Genomic DNA, 20506 nt, shown 5'->3' on the forward strand with positions numbered 1-20506 from the left:
TATTGTTTTATGGTTAGGCGACACACACCACGTTTGTGAGAAACAACGTACAAACCACGCCTAAAGCATCAGAGATGCAAACAATACGTGAGCTTTCATTAATTGAAAATTATTAGTTTGCGCAATCATTTACTCCTCCAATAAGGTTCGATTTGCAAAATACATGAATTTATTCTGATTGTGTTCTCAAACACCAGTTTAAATAAATAGTCAAACAATTCATGTATTTTATATAATCCCCGAGCTGATTTAAAAGTTACATTTAAATTATTTTTAAGCTGTGTTGCAATACTTTTAACTATTACATTTGGTATTTTTAGTTAAAATCTAAGTTAAAACACGTTAACAGCATTCAATAAAAGCTTGGCCCCCTACGTTTCTTGCAGACGTATATTTACGAATTATACGTACAAGCACGATTGCACCTTTTAGTTGTCCGTGTTTAGTTCCGAAGTTTGGTTTGTATTTTAAAATTGCGCGAGGTGGTGAAGAATAAAACTATTTAAATTAAAGACGTTAAAAATATTTTATTGGACGAAATTTTAGTAATTGAATTTTTTTAGGAGTAACAGCCGTTACAAGATACTTCTATCGTATTTCAGCAGTTGATATACCTTTATGCCGGATCTATGGACTAATCATAAGAAAACTGGTAAAAATATAATTTGACCTTGGACAGCTTAAAATAGGTTTTTAATTACAACGATGTATATTAAGTATGTAACTCAATAGAGAGGGTTTACAGCTGACAATGCAACTAGCGTCAGAAGTATATGAATTATTTAATTAACTTTTATGCTTTATTTATTTGTTAAAAGTTATACCTTTAGAACTATTTTATTTAAATTAATTAAAAGTGTTAAATAAAACAGTATGTCACATACTGCATATGTGAATCCGTCCGTTGCACATCCGGATACCTAGCCGCTGTTTCCGGAAGTAAGCTTAACTCTGGTGGAACGGTTTTAAATGTTAGCTTAACGGTTGTTAGAAATATTACATTTTAATGCATTATGATAATGAAATTTGTGTTCATGAAATTTAGCCTGTGTACCATTCGATAAAAATTAGTGAAGGAAAAAAAATAAGATCTAAAATTTCGATTGCTTGATTCTTGTAAGATAATAGCACCTTTACATAATACAATAAATATATAGTGTTTATAAATGATTTAGAAAATCACGAAACTTATGAGCATTTAAAATACAAGATTGTTGGAATAGTTGGTGACTAAATAAAAAATCTATTGTACAATCTGATGTTAAACGTTAAGTTTTAGGTGTGGTAAACTCCCCAAAAAATGAAGCAATTATAAGACCCACATCAATGCTGAAACCAAACTATACTATTTAGATAAGGAAATAAGACAGTCGTAATAAATAGTTGTAAGTATAGTATAGTCTATGTAGCTTGAATACCAACGTATTTTGGACAAACTCTGAATTTCATTAGTTATCACAATAATTGCAGCTCTTGTAAGTTGGACTAACAAAAAACGTTTCACACATACAAAAGCCAAGATCAATAAGTTTGTTAAAAAAACTAGACGAAGACAATTCTATCTCAAACCATATTTCCCCTATTTTTATCCATGTTACATTAGTATGTTTTCTGTGTTGTTATATATAAACCTTTAAAGTGACTGCCAATTATTTTCGTTCTGATTCACTAAGCTTTTACGTAAACTTGTACATAACAAGCAAAGGTTAGGCAGCTTCCAATCACCGCTATATCGGTATGCATTGTGAAAATATTTGTTGACACATTTTTTGAGATATTCATAATGCCTGCGACAATTTATTCAAGTAATTATTAATCGTTTGAATTTCTCTTTTCATCAGTAAAATTAGACTTCTCATTTCAAAAACAAGATAGACGAATAAGTCTCTTTATTGCATTAGTCTTATGTGGTAATATAATAAATATAACAAAATGCACTCGTTTAGTGTTTGTAGTTGGAGTTAGTATGACCAACAGAGGCATTTTTTCATCAATTCATAGTTATAGGCGTAGGTGCTACGGTTAGGAAAAAACTCGAGTCACTTACGAGGTAACCCTTATTATTGTAAAAAGGTATACCTGAAAACGGCGTATTCCGTAAACAGGATCCTTAGGTAAAAAAGTGCTCACAACTTCATGTAAAAATACTTATCAGAGTATTAAACCAAGTTAAGAGTTTACTCTAAAATAAACGTAGGCCTATATTTTAAACATATGATGCAACTTATAACCTGTAAGTTATGTGAATTTCATTACTTAACAAACATTCCCACAACCATTGCATTGAATAGTATTTCATTTACTATTAGTCTAATCTTAAATCTTTAAACAATTCATAAGCGTTATCAACCGTTTTTATTTTTTATGCATTTTTTTTCCTTGACTCATATGTGGGGAGAAATATTTGTGCTTGAGTATTTGCACACATCTTTACACAATCGAAGTCCAGGAAAAAGTCTATTATTACATTGGTCAGAGTAATCTTCTCTTCAAGGATGTCAATGCGAGTTTTATTGATAAGACGACAAAGATAGACCTAAAAATAACCCAGACACCGTGTCAGAATGATAGACGTGTGGTTTAATGACTCTGACTCCACCTTTAGTAAACGCAGCAGAGGTTGACATTGTTTGCTTTCCCTTACCAATCTAGGAGTATTACGAGCAAATTGTAAATGTCGTTCCATATTGTATTTTAAGTATTTTTTTAAATCATGGACTGGAATTTGGTTGTACAAAGTTCGAATACAGGTACATTTAAATTGAATCAATTGTGTAAAAAATTATGTTTAATAGAAAGGTATTTAAAAGGGTTTTAATTAATTGTAACAGTAAATTAATATGCTAAGATTGAATACGGAAAAAAATGGATAGCTAAATTTGTAAAAATATGTAGACCATACAGAACGTAACTATATTTAAGGAAATATTGAAATGTTATAGAGTAATTTACCACTGCCTACAACAATTGAAAGCTTTTCAAACGTTATTAATAATGTTCAGGTACAGTTAAATTAGTTACAGTTAAGATATGCCCAAAAACCTCAGTGTTGCTACGTTGCTAAGGTTTATTTTAGTTAGGTTATACAAAGTTTATACGTAAGACCTCGATGGTAGATGCAGCATGAAAAGCATAGAAGATGAATGATTTTATTAATTGTAAGTGTATGACATTTTTTTATTAAGACGTGTCTTATTTGTTTGAGCTCACCTCATCACCGATTTTAAATATAAGACCAGACATAAAAAAATATATGTCTTAAAACTTAATTTTTATTTAATTATTTTTGTTGTGCTTTTAAAGTACTAATTTCATTCAATTAAATTTAATTAGATACTCAGATGAATATAAATTATGCTGTATACCCTAATACTCTTCTATAATCTTTGAAAAATAATTCTTCATTTGTGTCAAATATTGTGAAACCTATTGAGTACTCGGTTAACATTCTTGGCGTAAAAAGCAATATAGCTTTTACTAAAAAAAGCTCACAAACAATAAAAAAATGCAATGATTTAAAGTCACATCTCGATATATATTTATGTTTCAAGGAGACACAATTACTAAATATTATGTATCAACAATCACATGAGTTCCGGAGCTGTTAGTCAAGAATATCAGTGGAAGACTTATTGGTTGCCTGAGATTGAGTGATGGCTTATTAAATATTTGGACCATCTCGATCCTTCGTAGCGCCTAGCGGGTGAATAATAGCAGCTTTAGATGGATTATCTTGTAATTGTATACAGAACATGGTAAACAGGAAACTGTTCTGACAGGCGAAATTTTAGATTATTAAGATAATGTAAGAAGGACTCTTTAAGTATTAAATGTAGATTATTATGTGGATTAAAGGTAACATTTTTTGGATTATTAAGATAATATTAGAAGGGCTTTAAGTATTAAATGTCGCTTAATTCAATTAAAAATACTGTTGCAGATTACTAATGAGTTGCAGTGTACAATTTAGAATTATTAACACAAGAAGATTTCTCTTCCGTTGTACAATTATAATCTCGTTATCCATGTCTACTTCATGTTTGTGACACTGGGCGCTAGTGTCGACGAACTTTTGTTTGCATTATTTTATGTTTAGTTTAATCATTTGTGCTTCACTGTTTGGTTATATAGGGGGCGAGTTATTGTTTATTATTGGATCGTCTCATTTAGTAATGAAAGAGGTTTAACATAACTGAAATAACACGAAACAAATAGTAAAAAAACACGAACTTAGCAACACCGGACAGAACTAACGATCAAATATTCTTCATCTGATCCATCAGGATGAAAAATCTACTAAGGTATTTTAAATCTAAGTTTTATTGTAATGTACTGGCTGACTTCACTGCTAGTTAGCCCCACGCATAGGTCTCATACCTACACCACAACCCTCAATCTGAGCCTATTAAATTTTGAAACATCTGAAAAATATGTACTTACATTTTGACCTTATAATACGCGTCTCATGGTTGTGCAGTTGAATTGCAATTAAATTCACAAAGGGTTTGATTAAAATTTTCAACTACATCATCGTGGTATATACAGGGTGTCCCACGAGAGGTGTCTCAATTTGATAACGGAAAAACGGCCTAACGTACAAGGATGAAATGACATTATTTCCCACTGATTCAAACCCAAGGAATAACCTAAAAATATTTTTAACTTTTTCCCGATACAGGGTGTGCCAAAAACTGAGGGTAATTAGTTCGAATCTCGGAATTTTCAGACGTAAACATATATCATGTTATACACCATTTTAAAGGTATTTAATAGACAAACATTTTTGCGAAAACAGAAATTATTTATCATTTTTCGTTTCTAAATAGCGGCAGTTTTTTTTAAATCTATATTTCTATGTTTCCTATACTAATGCATTTAGCTCTTCTCCGGTTGAATTTTCTTACTCGTTATGCAATTAGCTTTACTTTGAAATGCTACAAGTAAAGGTTTTTTATAAAATAATACAAATTCCAAATAAAATATATTTTTGAAAATTTGCAAATGCTCATTGTCCAAAATTTTCAAATAGCAGCATATGTTAAGTGGGACATAATTTTATAGGTCTTTTAACACCTAACAACTTTATAATTTACACTTACTTCGTGTCTCTTTTAGTTTTTGTGTAAATAACAAAAACCCGAATTTTCCTATATCAAATGCATGTTATTTGGGTTTTACGTGGTTAAACACTAAATGAAAGTTAAAAATATTATTACGTTATTCCTTGGAGTCGATTTAGTGAGAAATAATTGTTTTCATCCTTGTACGTTAAGCCGTTTTTCCGTAACCAATTTAAGACACCTTTCGTGGGACACCCTGTACAACCCTCCCACAACATTTTTACTTTTAAAAATGTGTATGCAATGTCACAATACGAGTGGTTTAATCTTTCTTGGTATATTCTTGGTTACTGGCATATTTAATTCAATGACGATTGTAGGAAAATATACAAGTAAAAAAAATCTTCAAAATAATGTGTGTTAGTTTTTTAACATTGTTTTAATAAATATAGGAATTTATGGAGCGTTATTCTCCCTATTACAGTATACAATAATAAAACATATAAAAACTTTATATTAATTGTCATCAGACTCTTCCGATGTTGTTTCGGAATACAGCTAGTTTTTGACGTTATAAGATTTTACCTAAATATCAATAAATTTGTGCAACCTAAATATTGTCCATTATTATGATGTAAAACTGTTATCGTATGTTAGAAAATCGTCTATAATTGATTTCGTACTTGTGTTTTGAGACATTAAAACATAAAGACTGTCGATAGAACAAGATTATGATCACATTGCTAATTTAGTTATCAATGCAAACCATTAGTAACAGTTTCTGAGGTGCAAAGCCTTCCTACATAGAAAATGATCAATGATCCGGCCCTACAGGCTTTACCTTTACATTTAGCTTTACCAAGCTTTACTGGGAGGTTTACCTTTCTAAGTAGTCAAAGCTTTACCCCTTTACTTAACAGATAAACCAGCTAAGTTTGGATTTAATACTATGTTAGATAGATCCTTCTTGCTTTGAAAATGTAAATTTTGTTATTGCCATTAGATATCATTTTAGTCCTTTCGCGTTTTCCACAATAAAACCCAAATGTTTTTATTTTTTTCCATAAATTGTATTACATTGTACTTTGCATGGTAGAAAAACTGATTCTGTAAAATTAATTTCATCTAGCAAATTCCTCATTAATGATATTTGATGGACGATTTCTTTATAATTTATTATCATGCGTTGTAAGGGTACAGTAGCACGAAATATATACTTCGTGCAATCAATTATTATTTAAAGAGCATTATGCTACAATGCAACTTTCTATTGACCCTGTTAATTAAATACAAAAATATTACAACAATAAATGCTTCCTAAGCATGCAAAACAGAAACAGAAAAATAATTCATGTACATTCATCAAATATATTGCTACAATGCATTCTTGAATGGATGTTGAGACCACCAAGTGTACAGGGTATTAATATTGCATCAAGGACAAAGCTATAACCTCCAATTTATTTAGAGGGACATCATCTAATGGTTGTTTGAAGTCACGCAAAGGAAAGTGTGCAAGGAGTTGCTTTGGTTCTACTGTACATAGGCATAAGCCGTGTATAACATAACTTTGCAATTATTGTTATTTTTTATGCTAAATGTTTTTAGCGAATTTCCCATATAGGGAATAAGCCATTACCGTAGTACTCATGGTAAGACCTGGACCCGGGACCGATTTTTTTTTCGTTTTGAGGTCCCTAGAGGCCAAAAACACCATCCGTTCAAATTCATATATATATATATATATATGTGTGTGTCCGTTGTGTTGTTATACTGCTGATCTTACAAATCAGCTTGAGATTTTCTTAGCTTTCCCAGGAAGTTGTTTTATAATTTAAATGAAGTTGGTGACTCCTTAATTAATTTACATTTCCGAGTATTGTCTCTTATAAAGATTCTTTAAACAAAAAGTATTATCCTGGAAGATAAAATGGATACAGTATCAAAATATAATCGATATATTGACTACTGCCAATTTGATAAACTAATTAGGGTTCTTTTAGTATAGTCTATTAATGAAGTGGTACTTAGGCCCTAGATACTAAGGCACAAATGTGAACAATCATTTCAGGCTTATCACTTTGTGATAGTATAACAACCTCTTGTTTTGGCTCCTAGAATAAGCTTTAGAATCTACGAAGAGAAATATAAATCTATTCCTAAATAAGTGAGATATATTTTAAATTTTCGGTGCGATTAGTGAAATTCATTACGAAAACCGGTTATAAAATATATTTATTGTATATCCATTCTACAATAAAATTTGAAAGGAATAAATATGTTACTGGTGTAAGGTGCAATGTTTTAAAACAACTCATCTCATAAAATATATTGGATTTTGATGAAAAAATTCCTTATCTAAACATATTTGTTGTGTATTAAAAAATAACCATTCGTAAGTAGCACTATATATGTATATTGTGGACGAAATACTTAAGCAATTTAACCTTCCTTTTGCAAACATGTATTTTATAAGACAAACTCTCTCCGGAATGTAATTTTGGGAGATGTTTCAAAAGAACCCATTGTCTTTGAGAGCTCTTATGTGACAAAACGTTATGATTTCATACAACAATCTAAATCCCTAAACTGTATTGAAAAAAGTTAAAAAGGAAAGTTGAAAATACAGGTTTTAAACCATAGTAATAGGCAACGTGGCATTAAATTAATTGTTTGGAAATAAAAATTTATTGTTCGTAAAAAAATGCCTACGTGTTTACAAATTTAATAGATATTTAATAAAACATCCCACTAGGAAAGAAATAAAACAAGAAATAAATACATCAATGTACCAAATGGACGTTAAAAACTAAATCAATAAAACAACTTTAAAATAAATTAGAAATTTCGGAATCCCTAATATAACATTAAGTTAATTAATTATCTGCCTTTATTTTTGGACAAATAAACATAGACCTTATAGCCCTGTCATCCTATGTTCTTACAAGATAAACCCCAGTAAAATGCTTTGTGAGATTATTTTACCTTTAAATAGTCAGGGCCTAAATTAGTTTTTTCCTCGACATGGAATAATACTTTTTTAGGAAGTACTGTTGTGTTCAGTAACCTACATTTTTACATTTAAATTTTTGAACATGTATATTTATGTCTATAAATATCAACAACTAATGTATGTGCGAAATATTTTAAATAATTTACCAAAGTTAACATAATGGTAAAATGTTGACCACATTAACATTAAAGTATAAACCAAATTTTAGTCCGGAAATAGGGAAATGTAAACAGCGGCTTGATTGTGTGCTAAAATAAAATCTTAGGGATGTTTTTCGTTTGTGGAACGTGGTTTAGAGCCTGACTTCCAACACCATCATAAAAAAGCTCTTTGTAAATTGGAGTGGATGCCGGCCTATTTCGTTGTTAAACTTATCTATAATGTAATCTGTGTTTATAACTAAATGTTTAGGGTGGAGATGCTCTTTCTGCTTTGTTCTGAGGGAGTTTTAGGCTTTAATTGTCAGTGTTTACTGTCTTGTATGAGATTTCTCACAGAGACGTTAGCTATTTGGGAAATACACATTAAATTGACCATAAAAACCGAAACATTTTAACACAATTCTGATTCTATGTAATCCAATAGTTGAAAGGTCCAGCAACTAGTTTCAACTTCATGAAGAAGTCATCTTCAGGCGTCCAGTGGAAGTCAAAATTGCTTCATCAGAAGGTCTTCATATACACATATTGTACATTTACACACAAACACGCACACGCAAACAAACACAGTTACTTAAAAAATACACATTAACAACGGGGATAAAGATACTTTCAATGCTTTAAGAGGTATTACAGGAAATACATAAACTTGTTTCTCAATTACATTTGCACTATGATTTGTGTCTAATTTAGAATTAAGTTGGAATAAGTAACAGTTTTGCTGAAATTTGAATAAAAATCGTCTTCGAATCTAACTTAAACAATTAGTTACATAGATTTCTTTTAGTTTCAATACTGTTCTGTTACAAGTGGTACACCAGTAAAGCTGTTAAATGTTAAAATAACTCAAAGTATTCAGTATATAATATGTATGTAGATTAAGTAAGGGTGAAAGTCATCTTCAAACCTAGAGACCCGTTGGCTACTCGAAGTTAAACAGTGGCTTGAGATTAATTTCCGTTTCACAGGAAGGAAATGTGCTGTAAGTGTTCAGTTTGACTACTGAATAAATTTTGTCTTTCCTTGTCAGTCAGCACAAATATTGAGTTAATAATTGTGGTCCAAAGAGAAACGATTGACTTAAAATACAATTATTTCTATAATAAATCATAATATTTATTTATTATAGCATTATATTAATATTAGTTTATTTTTTATAGTAAATAATATTTACCAAGGTTCACATAGGAGGTTGATTTAAATTCACAGGGTTATATAAAGGTCTACAGTAATTTAATTTGCCGTTTTCAGGAGAAAAAACTATTGTATAATATATTTTCTAGCCCATTTCATATTGCGCATATAGGATTTAAATAATGATGAACTATATGTATTGGCTTAACAATGCAAAACAATTGACAGCGTTTAACCTTAAGTAGCATATGCGAAAGATAGACTAAATTGATATCGACGTGTGTGACAAATGTAGAAGGAGTAATGAAAATATAAACATGACAGGAGGGAACACAATAAAATTAACGAAATACTTTTACCATGCTAGACAACTCAAATAAGTTGGCTCGTGATTTAATATAAAAAACTAGGTATAAGCCGAACAATAAAAAACTTACTAGAATTAATAGAACAAATATAAATGACTTGGTTTCCATTGAATTGATGCAAATGAATTGATGAATTGATGAATTGAAATGAATTATTGTAGTATTATTTATCTTCTACAGTATATGATTTTCACACATATGTGTTAATTTTTATAAATTAATGCTTATGATATTGAATCGTCCACTGAAAGAACTTAAACGCAAAATATTTTTTCTTTTTCCACTTATTTTATAGGGCCTTTAGCTTAATTTTTGTACACTTTTAATCGTACTCAGTGAGATACTAAGACAAAACATTTTACGTTTTGAGACGGAAAAGATGGGCGTTGAAAGTGAAAGCTCGAAAGTGTATAAGGGTACCAATTGATTATTCAAACAGCGGACGAGAAATCCCTCTAACAGATTCATCGCACGCCGGGGTCAGTGCTACCAACCTATCAATAATTAGTGGCCTTAAAGCCTTTATTGAAAGATTCTCAATCAGGCGTCTTTATTCTGATATAAATAAGATAATTTTCATCATCACAAAAGAATTCTCTTAGTACAATGGAAATGTAAATAAAAGCTGTTGATTAAAAAACAATAATTATTGAACTTTCGTTTTTAAAAGTTAGGAAATTCAAACAATGTCTCTAACGAAGCTCCTTATGTGCAATTTGATTTCTTCGTAGTTTTTAATGTATAAACAAACTATGATATTAATAATATATCCAATCCGTAAATAATCTGAATTTTAATTTTTTTAACTGTAATTTACTTCATAGGATTCTTATGAGTCAATATTAAAATGTAGATTTTGTTCTTCTTCATTGTTTCAATTGTATACAAATGTAACAATTTCAAAATGGTAATTTCAGTAAAAAGTCGATCTGGTTTTATGTCGAAGAAGAGGCAAGTGTTCCATTTCAAAATATTTGTATTGAAAAAAAAATAATTAAAATTAAATTTGATGACTTTAAATATTATTTATTTTGGGGGTAGATTGGAGTGATATGTAGATTTTTATATTTTGCAAGTAGGATTGTATGAAAATATTTTCCATGTTTTTAATTGAAAATAAAAACACACATAATTTTTAAGTGAGTTTCTTATTTTGCAAATATATAAATATAATGTTTCATACATTTTAAAAGTTATGTAACATATTATCATGTCAACTCATGATATTACGTTATATGACAATTAAGATCATGATTATGAAGAATCATGTTATTGTACTTGTTTAAAAAGATTAAACAAACCAATCTTTTGTTTGACGGTTTTGCATTGTTTATTGTACATGCTTTTACCAGGAAACTCTATTTACGTTCTTAATTTAATTCCAAGTCTGAAGAGCCTAGGCAACATTTTGAATAATGGATGATGGAATAAATTAAACTTTAAGTTCAACTTGAGTGTTCTAGCGAGAAAAACTTTCGTCGGGTAAACAGTGTTACTAAGAATTCCATCTTATACTTAGTTGTTCTAATTAAGAGGTACATCGATATGCCTATACAATTTAAGAGTAAGAAAATACAATTTTACTGTGGAAACATTTAGTACCGAAAATTATGTGTCAGGAATTTATTGTAAGGTATTCTGATAGAAAACATTATATGTAGTCTAGCTTATTTTCTGCTTTAAGTTTATTATTCATTTACCCATATGACTGAATAATATAAGAAAAAATATGTATTCAAGGAAAACACGTAAGATTTGAAAATACCTTATCTCTTTAGCCACATAATTACTTTTTACTATAAAACTATACTGTATAACGTCACAGTACATAGCATACGTAATTTTCTTTTGGGTAATTATCATGATTAAACAGTTTAAATCCACTAGGCAATGTATACAATTTAGACAGTAACAAATTCGTTAAACAATTAGTAACATTATTTCCGGATACTGATTAGTGGCTTTGAATACAATAATATACTGTAATTTACGGTTTCATTTTCACGTTATGCTAATACACAGGTGATTGTAAATTTTTCTAGACTGTGAAATACACGTTTCTTTACTAATTATATCGTAAATGTTAAAATAAATAAATAATAATTAATTTTAAGCCGTATTATTAACCTCCCCTGAATAGTTACTATTACAAAATCTGAAAAAAATATTTAAAAGGAATACGGGAAAGCTATAGTTCAGTTAATATCTATTAATGGCACAAAAAACTTTGCATACGTAAGTAAACAGCCAAAATCCGGGAAATTGTTTTATGTATTAAAATAAAGAGAAAATCAGGAATAACATTTTTTCCATAATTACCAGTTATCAGAAGAGCCCCATGTTAGAAAGAATAGTTATCTTGATTCAACGAAAAATTTTAAAACGGCAGCTATTTTAATTATTTAAACTTAAATTACTCAAAAACGGCAAATTTTATGAAGAAATGCCAAAAACACTTTTATTTGGAAATTTTAATTTTATTTCAAACAGTATCAAGTTAAAAAAGATCAAATAAGAAATGGCTGAATTATTACGAATTTTAGTTAAAATGGGGCAAACCTGACTGGCTTCTGATTTATTCTGTGTATAATAGAGCACAGACTAGTTGTTTATACATAAATCCAAAAATAACATTGAAATAACGTATAGCTAATGCGTGTCGGCTAATGTACCTAATGTACCTTATCTCCAAATCGGTTATAACCATAGTAATATCCTAACATCCGCCATACGATAAAATGGTTGACTACAATATAAATTCGGAAAAATAGATAGATGTTGTAGATTGTAGCCATCAATGGTTACAATAGATTAGAAAAAATATTTTTTTTGTAAATACTGCAAGGTACAAAAAGGTATACTCATTATTAACTCATTCAATATGTCTAACATATATTTACTAAATATTTACTTAACAATTTATGTAATATCAAATGCATCCTCCAAACAACAAAACATGTTATGCATACCAACCTACTGAATGATATTGAATATATTCCCCAAACATACAACAACTCAAATAGTATATGAGAGTTTCAAACACTGAAATATAAATGATTTTAGAGCGCCAAAATATGGACACGGAAGAGCCAAGATAAAGGAGCTCTTGAGTTGACTTTGAGGAGGGCTAGTGCTTGTGAAGAAGCTAATAAATTTCAGCCTGTCCCCAGCAGACGCAGAGATTGCTTCTTCCCAATAGATCCTGGGTAGACAGGATATCAGCTATTAACTGTCAAGACCATCGAGTTTCCGGGTCATTGAACCCGCCAATAGCCATCAACCGTCAAGTGCTGAACTTTTAATTGATTTTATAGCTTGAAAGTACCGGACTTCCGAGCTTTACACATTTTAATCCACAGTGTTTTGTAAAGTAGGGTTATTTAATAACTTAAAAAAACTCGTGTAATAATTAACTTTTCAATATAATGGTCTTAAATATCAAGTCCCTTTTTGTGTTAATATTCCCGTAACATTCAACTTCGTATGGGTAATACTTTTACATTTCACATAAAATATATAGGGTGTCCCACGAAGGGGTTTAAACGTTTGATTTTATATTACGCGCCCATCCATGCACCGAACTTTTTGAAACTTTACACACTTTACAAAGTAGGTTCTAAAAATATCCTGGAAAAATTTAAATTCCCTTACCTTAGTAGAAACAAAATGGCGGCATATTGAAAAACAATAATTTAAAAACATTAAAAAAGGTATTTTTGTTTTTTTTAATATTTTTATTGTTACTTTCCAGGGCAATATGACTTTTAAATAAAAAAAAACTAGAACATAGCCCAATGGAAAACTAAAAATAAATCTAATATCTAATAAATAATAATAATAAATAAATAACTAATAATAAATCATGAAAGTAGTTTTTATAGAAAGCACATTGGTAAATTTGTCAATATGCCACCATTTTGTTTCTACTAAGGTTAGGGAGTTGAAATTTTTCCAGAATATTTTTAGAACCTTCTTTGTAAACTGTGTAAAGTTTAAAAAAGTTCGGTGCATGAATGGGCACGTAATATAAAATCAAACGTTTAAACCCCTTCGTGGGACACCCCGTACATTTTGCTATACAAATCATTTGTCTATAACATATTGATACAGTGAATGTATTACTCATATATTAGGTTAGGCTAGGTTAGGGTATATTAGGTTAAGGCTGTCATCAGATTTTAATTTAACTATAACTTACTGGACGTAGGTGAATGTAGGTAATGAAAATGTTAAATCGTGAAATCAGATCCATCAAGTTTTCAGGTGAATTAAAAATCTAATTCAACCTTTTAGGCTAATGAAACTAGCTAACCCTGCTACTCTACGTAATTACATAAGGTTTTTGTTTTACTATATAGCATAATGTTTTATTTGTACGTCACAGCAACATACGGACTATGAATTCTTCAAATCACAACGAACAATCCATGTAGTGAAAGTCAAAACTATATTACAAGAAGAGAACGCTGTTGGTTAGAAGATAACATTTGAGATGTTACATGGAACATTCCTACAAAACGTTTAGGTAGAGACAGGTTTCAGTCTGATTTATAGATCTCATTTTCTCTAAGTACTGACAGTATCTAACTGTAAGTCTTACTTTGTCTACATTATTTGGCAGTAATTTTCGGGACTGGGACACTCAATAATAACGAGTTTACTTGATTCAAAACATATATTTTATACATAACGTATCTTTAGTTCAACTGGAATATGTTTATTTTGTTATTATTTTTCATTTCCGATAATACAGGCCAATATTAAAACATTTTTAGTTGAGTTGTATCCAAAATGTCTCATATGTGCTTTGATTGAGGGCGAACAAATATTTTAGCTAAAATATTTTCTAATATGTTTTATTTAACCGTTAGTCAAAATAATATAAAACAGTGCTGAAATTTGAATGAAATCTTCAATGATTATAATTCTTTTCCCAATAACATATGTTTTGTAACGCAGATGTAATAGATTTACTATTTAATGGAAGAAATCAGTAGTTTTCGAGCGTTCTTACTCTATTCGATCATGGGCAAAACTACTAATATATTATAAGATAATTAATTAACAGAGAAAATATGGTTAGTTTAGTTAAAAAAACAATTTATTGTTATTGATAACTACAATGTTCATGCGGAAGATAAATAAAATCAAGTACACTAACAACGAAGCACACAGTGTTTTCCTCTACTGACCATTTATTTAATCAAACAATCAATTATTATATAAAGGAATGAAAAAGTTTAATGCTTTGCAAAACGTAAGAATCTTGCTTGTAAAACCCCTGCTAATACGAGTAAAGTTAAGAAAACTGCTTACGACGGTGGATTCAAGGGAATATTTCATTAAGGATTTGAGAATAAATTACCTTCAACGAAAAGCTGATGGAGCTGAAGAATTAAATTGAATTTGTATACATCATAGTTGGCTTATAGGCTTGAGAATAACCCTTGTAATTATTATATACAGAATAATCTGAACCAGGCGTGGGAAAATGCCCACATTACTTCTATAGTCAACTAATTGTGTTTATAAAGCAGAATTATATATTTAAATATTTATCTAGGTACGTAACAATCTAGAATACATTTTGTTCTAAACATAAAATTATATGGTCCAGTACTTAAATACGATTAAAAAATATCTTAAGTACAAGGTAGACATTTTAACGTTTTTTTTTTCTTGAATATGACATGTTGAATAAAATCATTTTTATGAAATACGTTTTTTTACATTTCATATGTAAAAAAATGTTTGATTGTATTTATTTATAATTTTTTCGGATAAAGTGCACCAAAATATTTCAGTTCGGTAAACAGTTTATTAAATAAATGTTACTTACTTGTATGTGCAGTAAATTAAGTGCAATTTAAAAAAGAGGTCGTAATTAGTTATTTATGTAACTAGTGTGCAAAGGCACTTTGCACTCACGTTACACATTATATTTTTCCTACAGTTACTATAAAGCATATAAATAATTAGTCTTTCGAACACCATACAACACGTTTTTAAGTTAGGTCAAATCCAAACGTTAGACTAAATGGGAAATGCTGCACCAGCTGTTAATATAGTAGTTGTAATATCTTTAAGTGTTACCAACTTATTTTCAAGTGTAAACGTATTACTTGCCTAATTCAAAGCACACAGTTTTGTGTTGGTTGGAATACATGGAGTTCGGAAAAAAATTAGTGCGGCAAAAAAAGTGCGGCAAAAGTAAGTAAATGCAGCGATTAGATACTTGGCGTGCTATTATCATTGCAAGAAGACCTACTTTGTCAGGTAACTGTATGGAAAGTAAATACTGACACTACACATAAATATACATTTAAGGTGCTTTTCGTCGATAAATACGAGGATTACAGACAATTTACAACCAACGTTAAGTATCAATATGTAGAGTAAGATTTACCAACATATTTCCAAACCAATTTCATTAAATAAATGTGTTTTGTTATTTTTACCGATGCAAGGGTTCCTAACTATAATAAGATTTACTATTCATTAAAATCGTTATTTTCAAGGTCAGGTGTTGATCAACGACAAAAACAACTTGAAAGTATACGAGAATAAATTTTTACAGTTTTCAACTACATTATATTATTATATTAAATTTTTCTTCTGGGTGATTTCTGTAATGATAATATTTTATACTTAGAGTAGTTTTTGTTCTGCACATAGGCTATACAATTCTTAATTTAATTACTCAGAACTGGAATTGAGTAAATATTAATATTCCCATACTATTTTAAATAAATTAATCACAAATAAGCTTGAAATAAATCCTCAACCGAATAATGCACTTAACCCTTATAGTCGACTGCAAAAGAAAAGAAGTGTGCTAAAGAAATTTTTGAGGGCGGATATATTTTTCCGTTATTGAAATTGTTGAGGGCTAAATAAAAAGAGTTAAAAATATAAAGTTAGTGTTGGGAAAACAGATTACCATAGTAGATACACCTGTCAGATTTCACACTATGTATATTGGTTGTTTTATTGATTACCAGCTGGGCAAATACATCTGGCCTTAGTCACTAACAAACCCATGGATCGGTAAACCAAGGTTCTTGCTCTATTTTACATCAAACCTTCATTTATATTCTCCCAAAGTCTTGGATTAAGTTGTTCATTGTATTGACACATCGATTCATTGATCAAGTACACTGAATTATATCTGAGATTGAAACTCAAAAGTGCTGATTATGATACGGGGAAATTTATTATATTTTTAATGTTCAATCAAGAATTCTTAATGTAGCCTATACAAACACAAATTTAATTATTAGTTAATACCCCCTTAGCAATATATTTTATTGTTCTGTTTTGAAAATCAATGCAACATCTACATTTGAAAACATTGTAAATAATAACTAAAATCAAAGTTAACAATGTAACCTAAAATTAACTAATTTCATTGAATATTAAATTGAATGTGGTAAGGTTATTGAAATATAAAAAATATTGTCATCATTTATGGCGTTTCATAATTTATGAGGCTCTGAAATTCATTGTGTATTTGAGCTCTAACAATGCACATAGAACGACTTAATCATTGTTATCATTGTTGTGGTTTTGCATCATATAAAATTCAATTAATTACCTTGATAAGCGAATCACCCCTCAGTTTACATTGGAATATTTAAGCCTCCTCTTTACTGAAACGAGATTTTCAACTCTTCCAAACAGAGCAATTCAGTGTAATTTAGTTAATAATTGCCAATTAGTAAATAATTGAAAATTAGTGGTTTTCCTATACAACAATATGTTTTTGTTACTCGTGATTAAATCATTTCTTTACAATAATGTCTACTGATGTTATGTCCAAATAAAGGTTTGTATTTTTGTATTTTTTCGAAAACGTTTAATACTTGTTATTTTTATTTAGTTACTAAACTTAACAAGTTGTTATCTTATAAAAACCTATAGATATTAACCAACATTTGGGGACATTAGAAGCCCAATTAGTGGATTTCAAACCATATACTAATAATTATAGATTAATATACCATCAAATCAGATTGGTATAGAATATACATTGTATTTCCTTATTACTCAAACGAGTTAATGTTTCTTTCATAGTTTAACCAGTTACGTATTGGACTAACGAAAATGTTAACTAAATTTAGGTTATTCAATTTTAAACATCTTTAGTCCTATTACCTCATTTTATCGTAGAGGTTTCAAACTTAAAATGTAATGAATCATAATAATTGTTATTATCCGGTAACAATAAATCATTTTTAGTTTTTAAATCTGTAAAATAAATAAAAAATACCTAACAATGGACTTATCAAATATATCTAGAATGTATTAAAATGTTTAACAAAATTTTATATTATTAAATAAAAATTATTCGTAATGCAAATACGTCAATACTAAAGATTTATTTTTGACAAATTGCACTACAATACCTTCCTTACACGTACTTTTCGGTTTAAGTGAAACGTAAGTTATTTAAACCATTTGTGAGATTGTTTTTAATGTGACTATTTTTTTTTTTAAATCAGATCATTGAAATAACAAATACGAAAGATATAGCTATCATTTTGTACAGATATATTACTCGTATAATAAACTACTGTTACACATTTATTTAATGTAATAATGTAAAACATCCATTATTTTGAAACACACAAAATCTTAAAATTTTCACAAAATCTATATATATAAAAGGCAAAGCCCTCACTGACTCACTCACTCACTCACTCATCACTAATTCTCCCACTTCCCATTTACCTAGGAGGCTGAAATTTGGTACACTGATTCTTTAGGCATTAAATAGGAAAACTAAGTTGTTTTTATTCTGATCGGACTCTCAGGCTCCGCCCAATTGGCTCTGGAGTTTCCCATGCTAACTCATATTTAAAAGGAATTAATGAATATAACAGCTGATTCAATTAAACAAGTTGGTTCTGTTCTATGATGTGCAATAGCATTAAAGTTACAAGGATTGCCAACAGGATGCAGCACTATTATTATTATTTTAAAATTTATGACGACAGCTTATTTTGCAACCAAAAGGCGAGTGAGCGTAGCGAACAAGCTAACCTGAAGGCAAGTGAGCGTAGCGAACGAACTTCAACCAGGACGTGATTGAGCCATGCGAACGAGCTCACTTATGAAGTAAAACGGGGCAAAGCCCGTGGGTACAGCTAGTAATATGTATAAAGGGAAGTATAGTCGAGTATTAAGCTATATTTAGCAGCAATGTGACTTGAGCGCATTCTATCGTATGTTGGACACACTTGCGCTCGCTCGATCTGCGCATAACGTTAAATAACGTAAACATCTCATGTAAATATTATTGAGCTGGTCAGTTGCATACAAATATCCACAGCCTCTATATGCGAATATCAAATGAAAAAATTCCATAAAATTATACTTAGGGGAAAAAGTACGTAGAATATCTATTCGAAATATACGTTGGTTTTATTTTAGCATATGTCTTGTGGGTAATTTTAAAATTTATTCGTTTTATTAAAACATACATTTTGTGAGAAAATCCAAGGGTTAACATTTTTATTTATCTATTTTAGTATCAGTAATTCCTATATGTTTGTGTAGTAAATGGCACATATTCCTCTAAAAAGAGTAACATAACTACATGCACTACATGCATAACGTTGAAGCTACATACACTTAAGGTGCTATTAAACTTATAAAGGCATGCATAAGACACTTTTCAACCAATATATAAAAACTCATGCTTAAGAGTAAGAAGAGATTAAATTAAAAGTCTGAGATGGAATATGCCAGTTTTTGTATAGAAATATACAACCTAGATCTTCTAGAGGAATTGGAAACGAAATTCAAAATCCAATCCACCAAATAGATATAGTTTATATTTTACTCAGACAATGCATAAATGAAAATAAAGACAAAACTCGACGTTTTATTTTCGTGTTATGAAATTAGTAGTGTGTCTATCGCACCATCGTTATTTAAGCATTTAAAACAATAGTACTTTTAGAAAAGAGGCTACTTTTTAAAATGGAAATTTAAGACAAATCCACGTCATGAAAATAAAAATCTTACATAAAAGCTTAATATAACAATTGTCACAATTGTGTTGTTGTTGTGTGTTGTGATTTGTTCATTTTAAGAAACATATACAACTTAACATAAACATTTAATGTGTACAAGAATAGATTTCAAGCGCGGGATTTGGAAAATAAACTGATTTTCACAAACTTGTTAGAGAGTTTAGTATTTCTAATATTGTAAAAAAAAATAAAGGAACTGTTTAAAATCTTAAACAAAAGTTTACCAGAAAATTTCAATGGAAAATACATAAGTTCCTTTACTGCTGAAAAATGATCACGGTTGAAAATATGTTGAGAAATATATTGTTGTTTATATCAAACAATTAAACTAGCAAACAAATAAAAATAAATTTGCAACAAGTTCAACGTTTAACGCCTCCCCAGGCATATTCCATCCGTCAAAGATAGAAGAGGATACTGACCACTAAAGGAGACATGTCGCCTATCACACAGACACACATGTACACCTACACATACACGACACACATGCACGACGCACGCACGCACAACCACGGTACCTGATGTGACGCGACACGCTCACTGACACACACTGACTACCACGTGGTGTAACGCCGCCCACCGCGTCCCCCGGCCCCCTCGCGGCCCCCACGACAGGTGGGACTACTGTACCTTCGACTACGGGTAGAAGTGGTCCCTACATCTCGTTCCTATGTTAAGGTATTATGGGAAATTATCATTACGAATTATCGTATTTAAATTGAAAGGTTGGTTTTCA

General features: G+C 29.9%; 1 protein-coding gene across 1 annotated transcript in view; it reads right to left on the reverse strand.

Annotated features, from left to right (window-relative positions):
* Window positions 1–20274, reverse strand: part of LOC128995917 (potassium channel subfamily T member 2-like) — a 298476-nt gene extending 278202 nt beyond the window's left edge. The window contains exon 1 of the mRNA XM_054420965.1: window positions 20193–20274. The gene's annotated coding sequence lies outside the window, so the exon portion shown is untranslated. The remainder of the gene's footprint in view (window positions 1–20192) is intronic.
* Between the last annotated feature and the right edge of the window lie 232 nt (window positions 20275–20506).

The sequence above is a fragment of the Macrosteles quadrilineatus genome, unplaced genomic scaffold (assembly GCF_028750875.1).
Source record: "Macrosteles quadrilineatus isolate MER2022 unplaced genomic scaffold, UCM_ALF_1.0 Scaffold_5__1_contigs__length_97177068, whole genome shotgun sequence".
NCBI lineage: Eukaryota > Metazoa > Arthropoda > Insecta > Hemiptera > Cicadellidae > Macrosteles > Macrosteles quadrilineatus.